Genomic DNA, 18,696 nt, shown 5'->3' with positions numbered 1-18,696 from the left:
GCTTCAAACAGTACAAGAAAAAAATATTGATATTCACCTGACGGTGCTCGTATAATCGTTTTGGCAATTCTGGACAATAACAAAAAGTCAGCCGGCCGAAGTGGCCGTGCGGTTCTAGGTGCTGCAGTCTGGAACCGCGAGACCGCTACGGCCGCAGGTTCGAATCCTGCCTCGGGCATGGATGTGTGTGATGTCCTTAGGTTAGTTAGGTTTAAGTAGTTCTAAGTTCTAGAGGACTTATGACCACAGCAGTTGAGTCCCACAGTGCTCAGAGCCATTTTGAACAAAAAGTCATTTGTGATTATACATAGATTATTGTTCCTTCGAGTGGAAAATAATTATTGGAAACAGAAGTCTACTTGTCTCAACATGATCGGGCCACACGCCATAATGCTCGTGAATCAAGTACAATGTTACAGGGAACATTTTCAACATATTCATATTCGTTAAAGGGCAACTCTGAACTACCAACTCGGTATTGCCTATAGCCCTTGCTTGCGATAAGGCTTGTTGAAATAAATGGGCTATATTGGTGGAAATGGCGCGAAACTTCGTGGAACTGCTTAGAAATTGTGTCAATCATGAGGCCCATGATTAAGAAGATATCTACAACTGCTTTTACATTCGTACTCTGCAAGCCACTGCGAAGTGCTTTGCAGAGAGTACTTACCTTTTTACTACTTACTGAAAGCTTTGCCCATTCCACTCACGTACGGAGTACGGGAAGAATAATTACTGAAACGCATCTGTGCGCGCTGTATTCTAATATTGTTGTCGCGATGTCTGCGGGAGTGATAGGCAGAGCATCGCAGTACATCTCTAAGTTCATCAGTTAAAGCTGGTTCTTCCAACTTCGTAGCTAGGCATTACCTGCATTGTTTGCCCCTATCTTCAAGCATCTGCCAGTTCACTTCTTTCAGCGCCTCCGAGACGCTCTACCATGAGTGAAATAAACCTGTAACTACTCGTGTTGCCCTTTTTTGAATACGTTGAATATGCCCTATTTGATACGAGCCGTGTATACTTGAACAATATTATGTGACGGGTCGCACTAGTGTTTTTTAAGCGCCGGCCGGTGTGGCCGAGCGGTTCTAGGCGCTACAGTCTGGAACCGCGCGACCGCTACGGTCGCAGGTTCGAATCCTGCCTCGGGCATGGATGTGTGTGATGGTCTTAGGTTAGTTAGGTTTAAGTAGTTCTAAGTTCTAGGGGACTAATGACATCAGAAGTTAAGTCCCATAGTGCTCAGAGCCATTTTTTTGTTTTTTTTTTAAGCAGTTGTCTTTGGAGACATACTGTATTTTCCTAGTAGCCAATCAGTTAACCAAAGTGTGCCACCTGTTTCGCCTACGATTGATCGAACTAGCTATTCTCAGGGTGTAGGTAATGAAACATTATCACATGACATGCAAAAGTAAATCGATCTTCATATAGTTCTTAAACATTTCACTGCAGAACTTAACGCAATGTAAGTGGGCTTATGAACTAGCAATTTTTCATAAATCATTCATTCCCAACTCGTGAGACTACTGTGGACGGTTACATTGTTTTTCCAGCGAACTGTAGACTGTTGCAGAGCTTCGTAGTTTCCAATCAATTATCCCAGCAGTCTCTCATCAGAGCACAGGGATTCCCAAATCTAAATATTTTGTATGTTTGTGGTATACGAAGCTTCGTTTATCCAGTCAATTATCTCAGCAGTCTCGAACTGAGTTACAGATATTGACTGTGAATGATTCGATTGTTTGTGATACTAATCACAGCACCGACACGTAACGAAAGCCGAAATTGATGATCATTATTCACATATATAGAATCCACGATACTGTTCGCAGCACCGACACGTAACGAAGGCCGAAATTATTAACCCGTTCACAGCACCGACACGTAACGTAAAGCGAAATTGATGATCAACATTTGTATTACAGAAGCCAAAAAACGTAACGAAAGCCGAAATTATTAACCCATTCACAGCACTGACACGTAACGTAAACCGAAATTGGTGATCAACATATGTGTATTCAAAGGCCAAGAATTTATTTCACCACATACCCCTAAAATCATCATAGACTGAATATGAAATTTCACTTCCTGCAAGCAACTGCGAGAGTGATTACTTTTCATCTTTCTCAGTCACTTAGGTTTGTGTAAATGAAGTTTAATCACTATTTTAGCAGTTTGTCTTTACTAGCTCCGTATGGTCTATTGCATTACGGATTCGTTTTCAACCTTCTTTAACTCTATATTTTTTTATCGCCTGCAGTTCCAAAGATATAGGTTTCACAGAACTCCTTTATTTCTCGTTGACAAGGCCGATGCACCTACTGTTTCTATCTCCCGGCTGCACTCGCTGACTGTTTTAAGATGGAATGGCGCCTGTCTTGGTATTACGTCAGCACAGCTAACTATTCTTTTCGCTCTTGGACGACAAGTTGCCTTCAGTCAAACAGCTTTCCTGAAAAATAAAAATAAATTTGTAATGGTACGTAGACATATTCAGTGGAGGCTAGTGTTTTTGCTTTACTCACTTGCGTCAATTTTCCCGCCCCTTTTCTACGAAACATCCCGTATGTGGCGCCCTCAATATTTCATGTCAGTAGGGGCAAAACCTTTGGACCATGCATTTGATTTAGAAATTTTAAGGATATTGTTATCTTCCCCTCATTATCGCCTATTGGTTTTCTACAGTGGACCTCCAGTACCTAGTCAACGTTATAAACATAAACAAACAGACGGATAATTATAGTAAAAGTTGGTCTTACATCTCCAGATTTTATGTTTTCCCAACATTTACTTTATTTTCTATTGGTGCAGCAGTAAGTCCTATTCTCTCACTTAATTGTTTTACTGTCATTACAGTTTTCTGATGGAAAACATTTCCCTCATTTTTACGCTTTTGAACCACTGCCACATGTTTTAACATCGATTTTGAAATCGATTTTTGTGTTACCTCTCAGGCACAACCTATGAGATAATGCATAACATAAAATTGTACCTTTTCTGGTTAAAAGCATTTTATGGCAATCAATTGTACACAATCAATTTTAATCTTTGCCGGTTTCGAGTTTTACAACCATTATCACAGGATGACAAAACAACAAAAACAGAAAACGTATTCGGTATACACAGACGAAAACAACGAAAAATGTAAGAATTACTTGTTAGTACATCAAAATCATGGTCAGTACTTACAGGGCACAACCGGTGCATCAGGTGGTTAAAAATTACATACTGCCCATAAATGACTCTTCGCATACTAATTACAACGATGTCTTACAGTGGTAAGTAAAATTCACATAATTCAGCCAGGATCATAACTCATACCGAGAGATTGCGTATACGCTACTGACGGATAACAGGTGGAAGTAATCAGTTATATGTAACCTAAAATGACCAAAAAGTCTAATATCGGAGAGTAAACACATACGAAGACCTGCAAAGGTGCGTCCGTACGATGCCTTTTTTCTCTAAACTTGGCGCATGCCGGTACATTTCCAATAGCGCAACCAAGCATACCCATTTGTGCTTGTGTAATTTCCTCGAAATGGAGGCAGTGCTTAGCTGCGAATTGTTTCCTGGGTTAGGTGGGAATTTCTTGCACTGTTTACCAGATGACAGACAATTGGTGCTCAAGCGTATTTTGTGGTTTAGTATGTTGAGGTTATGCTCGAAGGTGATTTATGTGCAATGACGTACGCTGACTCCCATGAAGGGGCACAGTAACTTCTGGATGATTACAAAGAGAAGTCATGTGGAAAGCCAAATTTGGGATGTGATGCCCTAAGTATTAAATAAAAAGTCTCCGATCATAGAAATGTAAGGAATATGTCTACAAGTTGTGTCAAATGTGTATGAAAACTAGACGATTTTTCATGTTGTGGCGACTAAATAGCACATCAATTAAGAAGCCTGGCACCTAAAAAAACATAAGATGAGACTGATGTAATTGTTTAACCAAGTATTAGAAATTAAAATGGAAGACACTGACGATGCAAAAAATACAAAACTGGTGAATGCAACCTCTGCTTCAGTTAATTCTGGGGTCTGTGACGTTTCCGAAATTGTCAGGTTCGAGGATACTAATTTAAATATAATCTTTAATGATTAAGGTTGAGTAAACAACTTCTTTTTATAAAATGAATTGCAAATAACGTATTGGAAGCCAATTAATCTTCACAAAACACTAAGAACCCCCGTTAATTGTTCCTCAGTTTAAGGAACAAACAGTGAAATGCTCTGCTTTGAAATTCGTGACACACAGTTTAAGCAGGTATACAGGGTGTTACAAAAAGGTACGGCCACACTTTCAGGAAACATTCCTCACACACAAAGAAAGAAAATATGTTATGTGGACATGTGTCCGGAAACGCTTGCTTTCCATGTTAGAGCTCATTTTATTACTTCTCTTCAAATCACATTAATCATGGAATGGGAACACACAGCAACAGAACGTACCAGAGTGACTTCAAACGCTTTGTTACAGGAAATGTTCAAAATGTCCTCCGTTAGCGAGGATACATGCATCCACCCTCCGTCGCATGGAATCCCTGATGCGCTGATGCAGCCCTGGAGAATGGCGTATTGTATCACAGCCGTCCACGACACGAGCACGAAGAGTCTCTACATTTGGTACCGGGATTGCGTAGACAAGAGCTTTCAAATGTCCCCATAAATGAAAGTCAAGAGGGTTGAGGTCAGGAGAGCGTGGAGGCCATGGAATTGGTCCGCCTCTACCAATCCATCAGTCACCGAATCTGTTGTTGAGAAGCGTACGAACACTTCGACTGAAACGTGCAGGAGCTCCATCGTGCATGAACCACATGTTGTGTCGTACTTGTAAAGGCACATGTTCTATCAGCACAGGGAGAGTAACCCGTATGAAATCATGATAACGTGCTCCACTGAGCGTAGGTGGAAGAACATGGGGCCCAATCAAGACATCACCAACAATGCCTGCCCAAACGTTCACAGAAAATCTGTGTTGATGACGTGATTGCACAATTGCGTGCGGATTCTCGTCAGCCCACACATGTTGATTGTGAAAATTTACAATTTGATCACGTTGGAATGAAGCCTCATCCGTAAAGAGAACATTTGCACTGAAATGAGGATTGACACATTGTTGGATGAACCACTCGCAGAAGTGTACCCGTGGAGGCCAATCAGCTGCTGATAGTGCCTGCACACGCTGTACATGGTACGGAAACAACTGGTTCTCCCGTAGCACTCTCCATAGAGTGACGTGGTTAACGTTACCTTGTACAGCAGCAACTTCTCTGACGATGACATTGGTGTTATCGTCAACCGCACGAAGAATTGCGTCGTCCATTGCAGGTGTCCTCGTCGTTCTAGGTCTTCCACAGTCACGAGTCATAGGCTGGAATGTTCCGTGCTCCCTAAGACGCCGATCAATTGCTTCGAACGTCTTCCTGTGGGGACACCTTCGTTCTGGAAATCTGTCTCGATACAAACGTACCGCGCCACGGCTATTGCCCCGTGCTAATCCATACATCAAATGGGCATCTGTCAACTCCGCATTTGTAAACATTGCACTGACTGCAAAACCACATTCGTGATGAACACTAGCCTGTTGATGCTACGTACTGATGTGATTGATGCTAGTACTGTAGAGCAATGAGTCGCATGTCAACACAAGCACCGAAGTCAACATTACGTTCCTTCAATTGGGCCAACTGGCGGTGAATCGAGGAAGTACAGCACATTCTGACGAAACTAAAATGAGCTCTAACATGGAAATTAAGCGTTTCCGGACACATGTCCACATAACATCTTTTCTTTATTTGTGTGTGAGGAATGTTTCCTGAAAGTTCGGCCGTACCTTTTTGTAACACCCTGTGTAAGTCTCTGGTCACTAGCTAACGAAAAGTTGTTGCCAGCCTTACCAAAGCAGGTTCCCAAACAGAAAATCTAAAATATCGCTTCGACCTCCTGAAATCTGCAAATAAAACGTGGCCCTCACTTTGCATTTCGCGTAAATCAGTTATACAGATGCTTTTTAATCGACAGTCGCCATTGTGTTTTCTTTTTCTGTTGCCTTTTCATCGCAATAAACGCAACACAAACTACCGAACAAAGAAGGGGATGCATAGCAGACTGTTTTCACAACGAGGCGCACTGTTGACACGAGAACGTGGATGCGTCCTTTCTACTAATTTTTGTGCTTGCGTTTTTATACCCGTGCGTCTCCGAATGCACACGAGGAAGGAGGCATCGAGAGGCATCATACCTTAATATAGTCACCAGAGAAAGTGAGAGAGCACACCTGATAGTAGTTCAATGTTGGCAACATGTTGTGTTGCTATCAACAAACGACATTCATTGAGTTACATCATGAGGAAAACAAGCCTAGATGATGCTACATGAAATATGCCAACCAAATAAATCGTAAATCCTAAGACTTGTAAGATACATATTTCTTTAGTATAATAATAATATTACTATGTAAAAGACATTTGTAGATAGTAATAACTGTCCATAAGCTTGTCGTCCATGTAAGGCAATGACATTGTCCCATATTTGTCACTGCCAGGGCTGGGACTTCTTGGTACGGCAATCGGTGGCCTATACACAATCTCTGGAATGGGTTGTCGACCTGTAGGCGACTGTGCTGCTGCCTGGTCGTGCGTGCTGTGTTTACAAAACCACAATGAGTTCTGCTATTGTGGCAGCAAAATAACCTATTACGGCTGAAGTACATAGGATATAAAATGCAAACGTGGTATAGCACGATAAAAGAGGAATTTGTTAAAACTGAATATCAGTTTCTTAAGAAGTGTTTTGTGAAGATATTTATCTGGTGTAATTTTATCTTGGAACTCTTCCATTTGGTCCGTGTTTGCATAGAAAAACAGTAATGTCAGAAACTGAGTCCGCCTTGATGTAAAACACCATGTTATACGTTTATTTCTTTATTCTCCCAAACTAGTTTCGGCGACAAATATCACCATCATCAGTGGTTTTTTTTAAATCTAATGATAGTGATATTTGTCGCTCAAACTAGTTTGGGAAAATAAAGAAATAAACGTATAACAAGGTGTTTTGCATCAAGGCGCACTCAATTTCTGATATTACTGTTTGTCTGGTATGCAAGTAAAACAAGGACGATGAGCAGTTCAGATAAGAAAAAAATTGGATCCTTTTGAGTATGGTGCTACAAAAGAATGCTGATGATTAGTTAGGCAAATCTAGGAACTAATGAGGAGGTAGTGAATCGAATGTGGGGAAAAATTATAAAGAAGGGATCAGTAATAAGACACTTCTAGTCATGAAGGAATGATCAATTTAGTAACGGTGCGAATTACACGGGTTAAGAATTGTAGAGGGAGACTAAGATGTGAATGCAGTTAGCAGGTTGAAATGGCGGTGAATTGCAGATGTTTAAGTATTCGGAGATGAAGGGGCAGGATAGTACAGCATGTATAGCTGCGTCAAACATGTATAACTGCATCAAATCAATCTTCAAACTAATGACCACCACCACCACAACAACAACAACAACAACAACATTGAAAATCTACAAATGTAAATTCGTGTTTGTGATAATGTATGTAATTTAATATTTACTGAAGAATGCTAAAATTTACGAGCACTTGTTTACTAGAAGAGATGTGTTTCACAATATCGAATACGAGCAAATGTCCATAGCTCTTAAGGTACGCACTTTAAAGCCCATGTTCACTACACATTATTTTCTTGTTTTAATCCACACTATAACATCTGAAAGTTGCCCAACCAACAATCTTAGCAATTATAAGTCCGGTTCATGTCTTCTACTGTCAAAGGTGTCAGAACGATTTTCGTTTATGACTTTCTGCTCGGTCGTTTCAGTTGAAGGTCCTCTCAAACTGATACATTTTCCGTTCTCCAACATACCTGAAAGTTGGTAACATCGCCACAGAATCACCCTGTATAACGTATGGCAGACTTCATGGCGCGTTCATAAACCGTCCATTCATCAATTTCAGAAAGTTTTACTAATCTACAAAAAATGAATATGAATTTCGAATGGTATGAAGGTGTATCTAAAAAGTAAAGTTATTTTGTGAAAATTATTACAAACTCTTCAATGAGAATCTTGCGAAATAGTACTAACTAGTATCGCTAAATTGATCAGCTGCCTTTTGTTAATTGTTTTGTGCATTACGTGACTTGGCTTTAAAGGGAGAAACAAATTCAAACACTCTTTTTATGATTTATTGCAGTTTAGAGTAGCCAGGTGACGAAACATTGCATAAACTTTTTAAACCGCCCTTAAAAATGCCTCTTATATTTCTAATGGAACCCGAAATTATTTCGATTCTGAAAGAAACTGTACATTATTTCTTTGCATAGGTAATTTGCTACAGCTGTCAAATACAATGTGGTGTCCAAAATTAAAGCAACAAACAGAAATTTTGCAAAGTGTCTTAATTTTGCCACAAAACAGTACAAACAAGTGATAATAAAGTAGACGGAATGTAAAGAATACAGACAGTAAACAACCGCAACATGCATAACGGTAGACACATATATTTATCGTTTTTTCCAACTTAACGGATTTAGTCACACATTCTGACAACTCGTTAACACCCTCAGTACGGGGTGTGACCACCTGTGGCAGTAGTACAGCCCTGACAACGATGGGGCATGCTGTAAATGATGTCATCAATCTCGTATTGAGCCAATGACGCCCATTCTTGCTGCATAGTTGCGGGCAAGTCTTGGAGAGTGGTTGGTGGATGCTAACGGGTTGCAACCCGTGTCTCTAGTGAAGCCCAGACTTGCTCTGTGGGATTCATATCGGGATAGCGAACAGGCCACGCTATGCGTGCAGATTCTTCCAAGAACCTTTGCTCTAAGAGGTCAAACGTTATCGTCCATCAGTACGAAGTCTGGGCCCTCAGCTCCTAGCAACATCCCCACTTGAGATCCCTAGATCTCTTCACGATACGTGACAGCAGTTAAACCTTGCCGATTCACTCTTACAAACTCATGAAGAGGTATTCGAATGACCATCATAACCCCTGCTCACACTGTTACGGACCGTCCTCGATATCGGTCTCCTTCGACAATGTGTGGGTCCCGAAATCTTCAGATGCGAACCCGTCGGGACTCAATCTCCAGACCAAATCTGGACTCATCTGTGGAAAGAACGTTGGCCCGATGTACGACCGTCCAGGTGGCATGTTGACGACTCCACTCTAGGCATTCCCTTCCGCGAAGACGCGTCAAAGGCACACACACACAGAAGCCTTCCGTACACCGTTTATCCCGATACGACACGTCCAGGGGTTGCTACGAGGTCAGATGCCAGTTGCCGTACAGTACTAAGGCGGTACCGTCGTCCTCTTACAGCGAAATAGTCCTCTCTTTCTAATGTCACACGTGGTCGGCCCTGCTCTGGTCTTCGGGATGCAGTTCCGGTCTCTATGAACTATCGCCACATCCGAAAAACAACAGAAACGATTCACGTTAAGCCATCGGGAACACCAGTTTGCAAGTGTCCTGCTTCAATACTTCCTATGTCCCTCCACCACAGAGAATCTGGTAGGCGTTTTCTATGTGCCATACAGCACTGTCTGTAACTGTGTACACAGCGATTGTGGATTTGGAGTGCCCGTCAAACACTATCCCGTTTGATAGATGCCCTGATGGTCGTTGGTGCGGTTATTCGTTGACCGGAAAGCTACTTTCCGTGTAGAACAGGATAATACGAACATCTGTTGACAGTTTGCATGATTACGTCGTGGATTAGACACAGGACGGCGAAATAGTGGTTTGTTGCTCTAGTTTCCGACACCAGTGTATTTGAAGAAAAGCACTATATAGCCATCAGTTGTACACATTCCGTTAACATTCTAGTGGGACAAGAACTGTTTACTATCCAACCTTAGCTTGTGGAATACTAGTTCAACTTCAGGATCTGCTGCCTGAACCGATGTGTGCAAAGTTGAGTATTCCTCAACAAATTTGTGTGTTCTTGTCACTAATCATTGTCAGTGTTTCAGTGTTCTCCTTTCATAGTGTTTCCCTCAGCGCGCTATAAACAGTTGAGGGTGGCGACAAGTAAAACCTCCTACTCCGATTCTATCAAAAGTGTTGTGAGAGGTCCACTTGGAGCCCGATTTTGTAACATATTTCATGAAAAATTATATGAAATGGTTATCACATGTAGAAGAGATTGTATCTTTGACACCACTGAGCCAAAGATGTTGCCTGAGTGGCAGAATCGATTGTAAGTTGGGTCGCGCGGAGCGCAGTAGCAGTTGCCGTTGCACTCTGTTAAAGGTATGATGTAAGACTTTAAGCTAATGGCTAGCTGTGAGACTTTAACTGTTGGCCTATGGACGCAGCATAATAGTTTTGTAAGATACAGAAATTTTTATATATTTAGTTTTAAGTATACAGCAACGCAGTGTGGGTTTTGCTAATTCTAGCAATACCGTCTCTTGAATGTAGGAACCAATTATCTTCCATCAGAATCGGAAAAGTATTAATGTTTGTGAGAGGTTTAATGCGGGCAGCATTGCACAACGCTGAGCCAGTATCCAAAATTATCAAATCAAAATCAAGGTTATCAACTAATTTACTGACATTATTTGTATGAAGCTATTTTACGGCCGGCGTTGCACTTCGCTGAGCCAAGATTGAATATTTCGTATGCCTACTATTCAGAGTCCACAGCTCGTGGTTTCGCGGTAGCGTTCTCGCTTCTCGAGCCCGGGGTCCCAGGTTCGATTCCCGGCGAGGTCAGGGATTTTCACCTGCCCCGAGACAACTGGGTGTTGCTGTGTCGTTTTCTTCATCTTCATTCATCCCCATCACGGTCGGAGGAAGGCAACGGCAAACAACCTCCATTAAGACCTTGCCTAGAACGGCGGTCCGGGTCTCCCGCATGGTTCCCGTACGCTCTGTCAAGAAGCATGGGACTTCATTTCCATTATTGCACAGGGCCATAGAACTCATTGCTCACGAGACTGAGTAAATTTCAGCGGGATTGATTTCATTACAGGCTTTACATGCCAGTTTTCCAGATTAAGTTGTTTAATTTTTCTTTGGATTACAACATTTGGTCCATACATTACACAGTACATTTCCGTAAGAGAAACACTGCGCATTGCATATCCATTAACAAACAGGAGTAATATAATCTTAATTTAAAGAACGTTACAGTGTAATACAACAGCTGGCGAAGAAAATGGGATAGAATATGTGCAAGTTACCCTTTTTGCTTGTTATTTACTTCTTGTGATTTCTTTTTATATGCCTAGTACATTAGTGCATTGGCTTTTGACTCAGGATGGAGACTATTAGTGAGAAGAGTGTGTTACTTTGTGTGCAACATATAATCTGTCCAGAGCAGCGAGACTCTGTCTTGTAACCTACTCCAACCGAAAGGTGAGAGCCGACTCTCTCAAGAGCACCCGTACAAGCTGAACACAGAACATTCCCGCTCCCACGACAGTGGCCATGGTTAAACGATCCAATCAGCAACTCGAAAACCGGCGGAAAATTCCACTCTATTGCCGACGCATTACTATTCCACCAATGGAGATACTTGGCGCCAATTTCTGCGCCGATTTTGCTACGTCATGGACCTATCCCCTGAGCAACCCAATCACAGTTATGATTTTGCAGAAAACGAGGGAATTTGCCCGCCAAGACTGCCTGGGAACACGTCATTCCCACGCCTCGCTGGTAGCCCGTCAGAAAGTGTTTTCACTAAGTTTCTGTGAAGTAACGGAATCTCTAGCCCCAGCCGCTCCTTCAGGCCCCTGTGGGCGTGTAGCCGCCGCTCTTATGACAATGTTGGCGTCTGGAAAGTATCCACAAGACACCCTCACACCTGTCGGCTTAACCCTTTCAAGATCAGCAGAGCCCGCCTGTCACCGGACCACCTGGGTGTCGAGAGACACTGCGTGGGAAGTCCGCGTGTGAAGCAATAGGAAATTTTCACCTCATGCAATTAGAGAGGAAAATATTCATATCTTCCGAGTTCTCAATACTAGCCTTGTAATGACAATGCTCGCCCATACTTCCCCAAATCTAATTACTCAGAATAAGGTATAAATATGAAAAGGTGCAAGTCACTGTGTACATCTAAAGGCATGCCACCTGTCAGAGTGTTCTCTAATGTGCGTTATTCGGTTACAGAATGAGCAAATCCAGCTGTTGCTGGAAGTTGTGACGCAGCTCAACACAACAACAACAGAGCAATCTACAAGCAGCACTGCAGCCTCAGACTCAGACTCAGCCTCCATCAGCCAATCCACCATTCTGCAGTTCAAGGGCTGGTCGGAATACTTAGTTCAGTTAATGAATCATATGGAGGCAACACCAGTGGCAAGGTACGAAGAGCAAAGCATTTTTTCTTTCCGTAGTGGGCATGGAAGTTTAGACACACGCTGCAATTGTTTCTGACAAACAACCAGAACAATTACAATTTGAGACTTTACTTTGCTGAACAAATGCTTACGGCTCCTGCAAGGTTGAAGCTTTCCCACCTTCAGCTGGCAGCAGGCCAAGCTCATCACTTACTCACAAAGTTTAACTAGGCATTACAAATTTTTGTGTCCTTGAGGAAGATGATACAGTGATTTCATGCTGTGTGGCGCTATAACTCAAAATATTTGTGACTATAGAATTCGTACTGCTGTGTTGAAACCACCTGATCTTTCTTAGATACAGTGTTGCAGTTAATTGAGGCTCAGAACATTTGATTTAGCCAATTGTGAGATGCGAATGTCAAACATCAATGAATTGCATAGTGACAGTGTTAATAGTGCTGCAGAACGTAAACAAAATCGTGGCTGCCCGGCCAGTGTGACACAGCGTTTGACGTCACTTGTAGAGACAGACAGTGCTATGCCGCGTCTGCAGAACGCCGGTAGACAGAAGAACATAGCAAAGTCTTGCTCAGAGTGCTTTAGTAACCATAAGCGTGCTCAGTACCCAATACACGGCGCTATTTGTTGTTTTTTGCAACCCAAAACGTCATGTTCAGTCAGTGTGTATGAAAAAGCTGCGTAGAAGCAAATTCCAAAGTAACATGCCACTAAACAATTAATTCAAATCATCAGTGTTGTCACGGCACAGCCAGTAACAGAACAGTGCGACCTGGTGGCTGTAGTACGAGGGCTGTTCGGTAAGTAAGGAATGATAGGTCGCGAAATGGAAACCACAGTGAAAATCAAAAACTGGTTCAAATGGCTCTGAGCATTATGGGACTTAACTTCTGAGGTCATCAGTACCCTAGAATGTAGAACTATTTAAACCTAACTAACCTAAGGACATCACACACATCCATGCCCGAGGCAGGATTCGAACCTGCAACTATAGCGGCCTCGTGGTTCCAGACTGTAGCGCCTATAACCGCTCGGCCACCTCGGCCGGCAGTGAAAATCAAAACTGTTTTATTTGCAACGGTTAGGTAGACCTTCCAGCTACTTCTCTAAAGTCGCCGCTCAGACTTAGACATATGGTGTAGCATTGTACCAACTTTTCAATTCCCTCGTTATAGAAGACAGCCGCCAGTGCTTTTCGACAATTTTCTACACTGGACTGCACCTTCATTGCCCCTGCTGAGTGTGGCTGAGAATTATCGTGCAGAACGAATGGGATGACAGTTATGTTATGTGGATTGCATAGCATCAGGCGAAATCTTTCGCCAGGCCCTCATACTTAGCGGGAGACGCTAACTTCTAGCCACCTTTACGTTCTCACTGTGAGCTCAGAACTGAAAAGAACGACATGATGCGATCGACAGGCGTACTAGACACAGTGCCCAACGCATCTGTGCAAAGCTTCATCAGATTTTCACTGTATTTTCCATTTCTCGACCGATCGTTCCTTACATTCCGAATAACCCTCGTAAATGTTGTGAAAGGTCGTCCAAGTACAAAACTTAGCAAACATCAGCCTGGTGATTTTCATGTACCAAGCAAGTCGCGCCGATGCAAACACAGGTCCACTACTAAATCTTTGCCCACTTCACCTGTTAGGTACTTTAGTAGCTCACAGCAACAGGCAGTTAGTGACAGTTCGGTCTTAGATGTGGAACGTAGTCGGGATTGGTGTTTGTTACTTTGACAGTAGCCAAGGAAGACGTCGAATTGCAACTGGATACTGGTACTACAGTCACACTTCTGAACAAACTTACCTACGAACTATTAGGTTCACCATTACTGAGTCCACCTAGACATGCGTCGTCATCTTATAATGGACAGGAAATTACAGTTTTAGGAGCTTTCAGTATGCCGGCTACTTTTCAAGGTGTAACGAAGACAGTTGTATTCACAGTGCTTCTGCCAAATCTTCGTAGAATATTTTTGGCTTAGATTCTTTGTTATTTTCGGATTGCCACTCCACAAGTCAGTGTTGCAGACTTCAACAGATGTGCCTGTAGACAAGCTTCAAGCTCTGTGTGACAAATTTAATGAACTTTTTAGCGGCAGTATCGGTTGCGTGAATAAGTTTTTAGCTCATATGTCACTTAAAGACAATGCGCAACCAAAGATTTGTCGAGCTAGGCAAGTGCCTATTGCCATTATGGAACAGGGCGCTGAACTATTACAGCAGTGACAAACTTATGACGTCAGTAAGCCAACCAGTGCAAGTCAGTGGTCTTCTCCATTAGTCATCCTTCGAAAACCTTTAGGACGTCTCCGACTGTGTGTTGATTTTAAGTTGACTGTGAACTCAGACAATGATAGACCCCCTTTGTCCCGCCCAGAGGAACTGATGGGCAGATTAGGCGAGGCTCGTTATTTTTGCAAGATAGACTTGCCGGATGCTTGTCTCCAATTGCCTTTCGATGACTATTCAAAGAAATTTTTGGTTATTAACACTGATCTCGGGCTCTTTGAATGTCAAGGCCTGCCCTTCGGTAATGCCTCAGCACTGGCGATTTTCAATGCTTTTTAGAACAAGTGACTACTAAGCAAGATCCCTTCATGCTGAAATTACCTGGATGACACTGTAGTGTCTGAACGTTCAGCAGCAGAACATTCAGAAAATCTCGAGGGCCCTTTTCAAGCACTGTTATCGGCAGGCCTGAAGTGCAGCAAAGACAAATGCTCTTTTTTCTGGACAGAAATAGAATATCTAGGACATTCCATTAGTCTACAGGGTATTCAGACCACCCAGACTAATTTGCGAGCTATCAGAGATTTGTCGGCTCCCAAAGATCTAAAGGAATTGCAAGGAGTGTTTGGCAAACTGAACTACTGTTTCAAATTCATTCCTCACGCCTCTATCATTGCAGTTCCACTTCACAAGTTACAGTGTAAGGATGTTCCGTTTACATGGACCAAGGAATGTCAGTTGGCTTTTGATCAATTGAAACATATGCTGCTTAGTAGCACGTGCCTCATACATGTTGATCCGGCTAAACCAATGGTGTTAGCCGTTGATGCTTCTTGTATTGCTCTAGTCACCGTTATGTAGCATCGTGTCGGGTCAACGGATCGTCCAACAGCATTTGCCTCCAATCTTCTAAATAAGACTCTGCAAAGCATTGGCGGTCATTTATAGTATAACCAAGTTTCATCATTACCTCTATGGAAGGATGTTCTACTTGGTCACAGATCATAAGCCATTCACTTCACTCTTCCCCCCAGCCAAGCATGATCCATCACACACGGCGCAGAAATTGCGATGATGGGCTATATTGGTGTCCAACTACAACTATGAAATCTTGTACCGTCCTACGGCTCAACATTCCAACTCCAATGTGTTGCCAAGGTTACCGGCGGAAAATGAAGAGAGTTCGACTCCGAAGCATCGCATTGTCAGATGGATGTACGCTTCTGCAGTTCACCATTCTTCCACGGACTTCCGTCGCATAGCACAGGAGACATCTGTGGATACAGATTTAAGCGATCCGCGAGTGGAACAGGGAGGCAGAAATATGACTTTGGCGCAAATTGTGCCCTCCGCCACACACCGCTTGGTGTAAAAGCACTACACTGAATTATTTGCACACAGAATGGCTAGCGAGAGTGAAAGACACTGTTCGGACGAAGTACATCGATACTTCGCTCACTGTCAAGTCAGTACAGAATGGTGTTTTACTGTCACACATCGAAAACGACCAGGCCCAGGTCATCATACCACGCACCCTACAGCAGGACGTTTTTAGATTGTAGCATTAGGGACACTGGGTTATCGTGGGGGCAAAGCAGCTCTCTCGACGCCATTGTTTTTCGCCAGGGATGGACGCCCAGACTGAAGATATGACGTCATGCCGCCCCGTTTGCATTAGCAACAGGCTGCTCCACCTCAAAGCTTATCTGACTGTTCGCGCCCCACTGGTCCGTGGAAACATGTCCACACTGATTCTGGTGGACATTCCTAGAACACACGATGACTTATTATAGTGGATACCTCAGTCGTTTCCCCTTTGTAGTTGTTATGTTCAAAATGTTCAGATGTGTGTGAAATCTTATGGGACTTAACTGCTAAGGTCATCAGTCCCTAAGCTTACACACTACTTAACCTAAATTATCCTAAAGAAAAACACACACACACATGCCCGAGGGGGGACTCGAACCTCCGCCGGGACCATGTAGTTGTTATGAACTCAACGACATCGGCCAGTACTGTCAGAGCACTTACATCAATTTTTTGCATTTAGGGCTTGCTAGAAGGGTTAGTATCTGATTAATGGACTGCAGTTTACCTCACAGGAATTTGAACAGTTTCGGATGGCCAGCGGTATTGAACATGCGACCACAGCGCTGTTCCACCTGCAATCAAATTGTGAACCTGAATGTTTCGTGTGAACATGACTAAATTCCGTGAAACTCATGGATGGAAGCCTTGCAGCTGTTGCGCCCATCTACTGTGCGGTGCCTCGAGATGGACCTTCCCTGGGCGAACTCCTCTACTGCCGTCGGCATCGCATCCTGCTTCCTCTGCTGCACCCGCCAACGAAGAGTACCGGTCAGTACATAGATTCTCATTTTCAGATCTAGGACGCAGTATTTTTCAGGACCTTCCGGCCCAGACAGCGATGGCAAAGGGTACTTTTTCACATGTCCTTGGACACATGTTCTTGGCTTCTCCCCCTACAGGGCCGCTGCCCAAAAGACACAGGAACCAGCTTCTCCCTCTGAGACTCTGCAGTCCGGCAATTGTGTTTTGTTTTACAGATTCAGCTCGCAGCCAGGGAACAGGGCTGCAGCCGTCTGTATGGACCAGATGGAATCTCAGCCTGAGACACTTCCCATGGAGGTTGACGCGTCCTCATCCCTGATGCCGTCATCACAGCAGTCCATGTCCCCATGGGCGATGCATCTGTCCCCTACCGCCTCTCTCTCCGAGGGGGTCCTCCAGCGTTCAAGACTCCGGCCTTGGATGTAGGCGTGCGCTCTCCTTCTAGTTTGCCAGGTTTTCCTGCGGAAACTCAGGAAGAATGCTGGGACGAAGACAAGAACCTGCCACCAGCTTCAGTCCCGGGTCCCGTTCCAGACTTCCACCGCCATCGGTTCGCACCGCAACCACTTGCAACCACGACCTGTAGATTTGGAGTGAAGGAGAGAGAGAGGGGGGGGGGGGGGGACGTGGTGGCACAAGCACGCAGCACCACAGGCGTCAATAGGTTGACGACAACCCACTCCACAGGCGGTGTATAGCCCAGCGATTACCGTACCAAGAAGTCGGTATGGTGGCGCCGTCAATGAAGTGATATGCTCCGGCTCCACAGAAAAGTGGGCAGGTGCAAGCCAGCTCTACTACCGAGAAGACCGCCTTCTGCTTGTGCACTTCGGTCTGCATCATCTGCTTCTAACGAGTCCCCAGCAGCCCGTCTTCAGTGAACATTGTACTGGGACAAGAACTGTTTGTTATTCAGTCGTAGTTTTGGAACAGAAATTGAGCTTCAGGATCTGCTGCCTATTTACACAAAGCTCAGTATTCGTCACTAAATGTGTGTTCTTGTCAGTAAATACTATCTGTTTTAGTGTTCTCCTCGTTCTCCTCTCATATTGTTTCCTTCAGCACACTATTAGTAGTTGTGGGAAATCTCCTTCTGCTGTTCTACCTAAAGTACGATACAACACTCATCTGCTATTTATAGTGTCTCATTTCCAAATCTAATTTAATTTAGTTTCATTTGTTTCAGTTGGATTACATTCCATTACTCTTTTATGAATTTTGTTGGTTTTCATCTTATAGCCCCGTTTCAAGACAATGTCCATTCCATAGAAATGCACCTTCAAGTCCTTTCCTGTTTTTACAGAATCAGATTGTCATCGAGAAATCACAATATTTTTATTTCTTCTGCCTGAATCTTAATTCCCTCTCCAAATTTCTCCCTGATTTTCCTTTACTGCTTTACCTTTCAATCCCTGTATTTTATATGTGCTACCTTCAAAACTGTAAACAGTGAATTCTCGTTAACATTGCCAAAAGCCTTCGCTTAATCTACAAATCCCATAAACGTAGGGTTGTCTATCTTTAACCCAACTGCTAAGATAAGTCATAGGGGCAGTATTACCTCATGTATTCCTACAGTTCTGCAGAGCCCAAACTGATCTTCCCTGATGATGGCTTTTACCAATTTTTCCATTTTTCTGGAAGTAATTTCTACGCGTATTTTGCAACCATGACTTCCTCTTCTTTATCCCGTCTCAGTCCACTGCTGGACATAGGCCTCTTCCATTTGTTCGCATTGCCTTCGATTTTCAATCGCCTCAC

Source organism: Schistocerca piceifrons, chromosome 3 (genome assembly GCF_021461385.2).
Source record: "Schistocerca piceifrons isolate TAMUIC-IGC-003096 chromosome 3, iqSchPice1.1, whole genome shotgun sequence".
NCBI lineage: Eukaryota > Metazoa > Arthropoda > Insecta > Orthoptera > Acrididae > Schistocerca > Schistocerca piceifrons.
Note: the sequence above shows the minus strand (reverse complement) of the source record.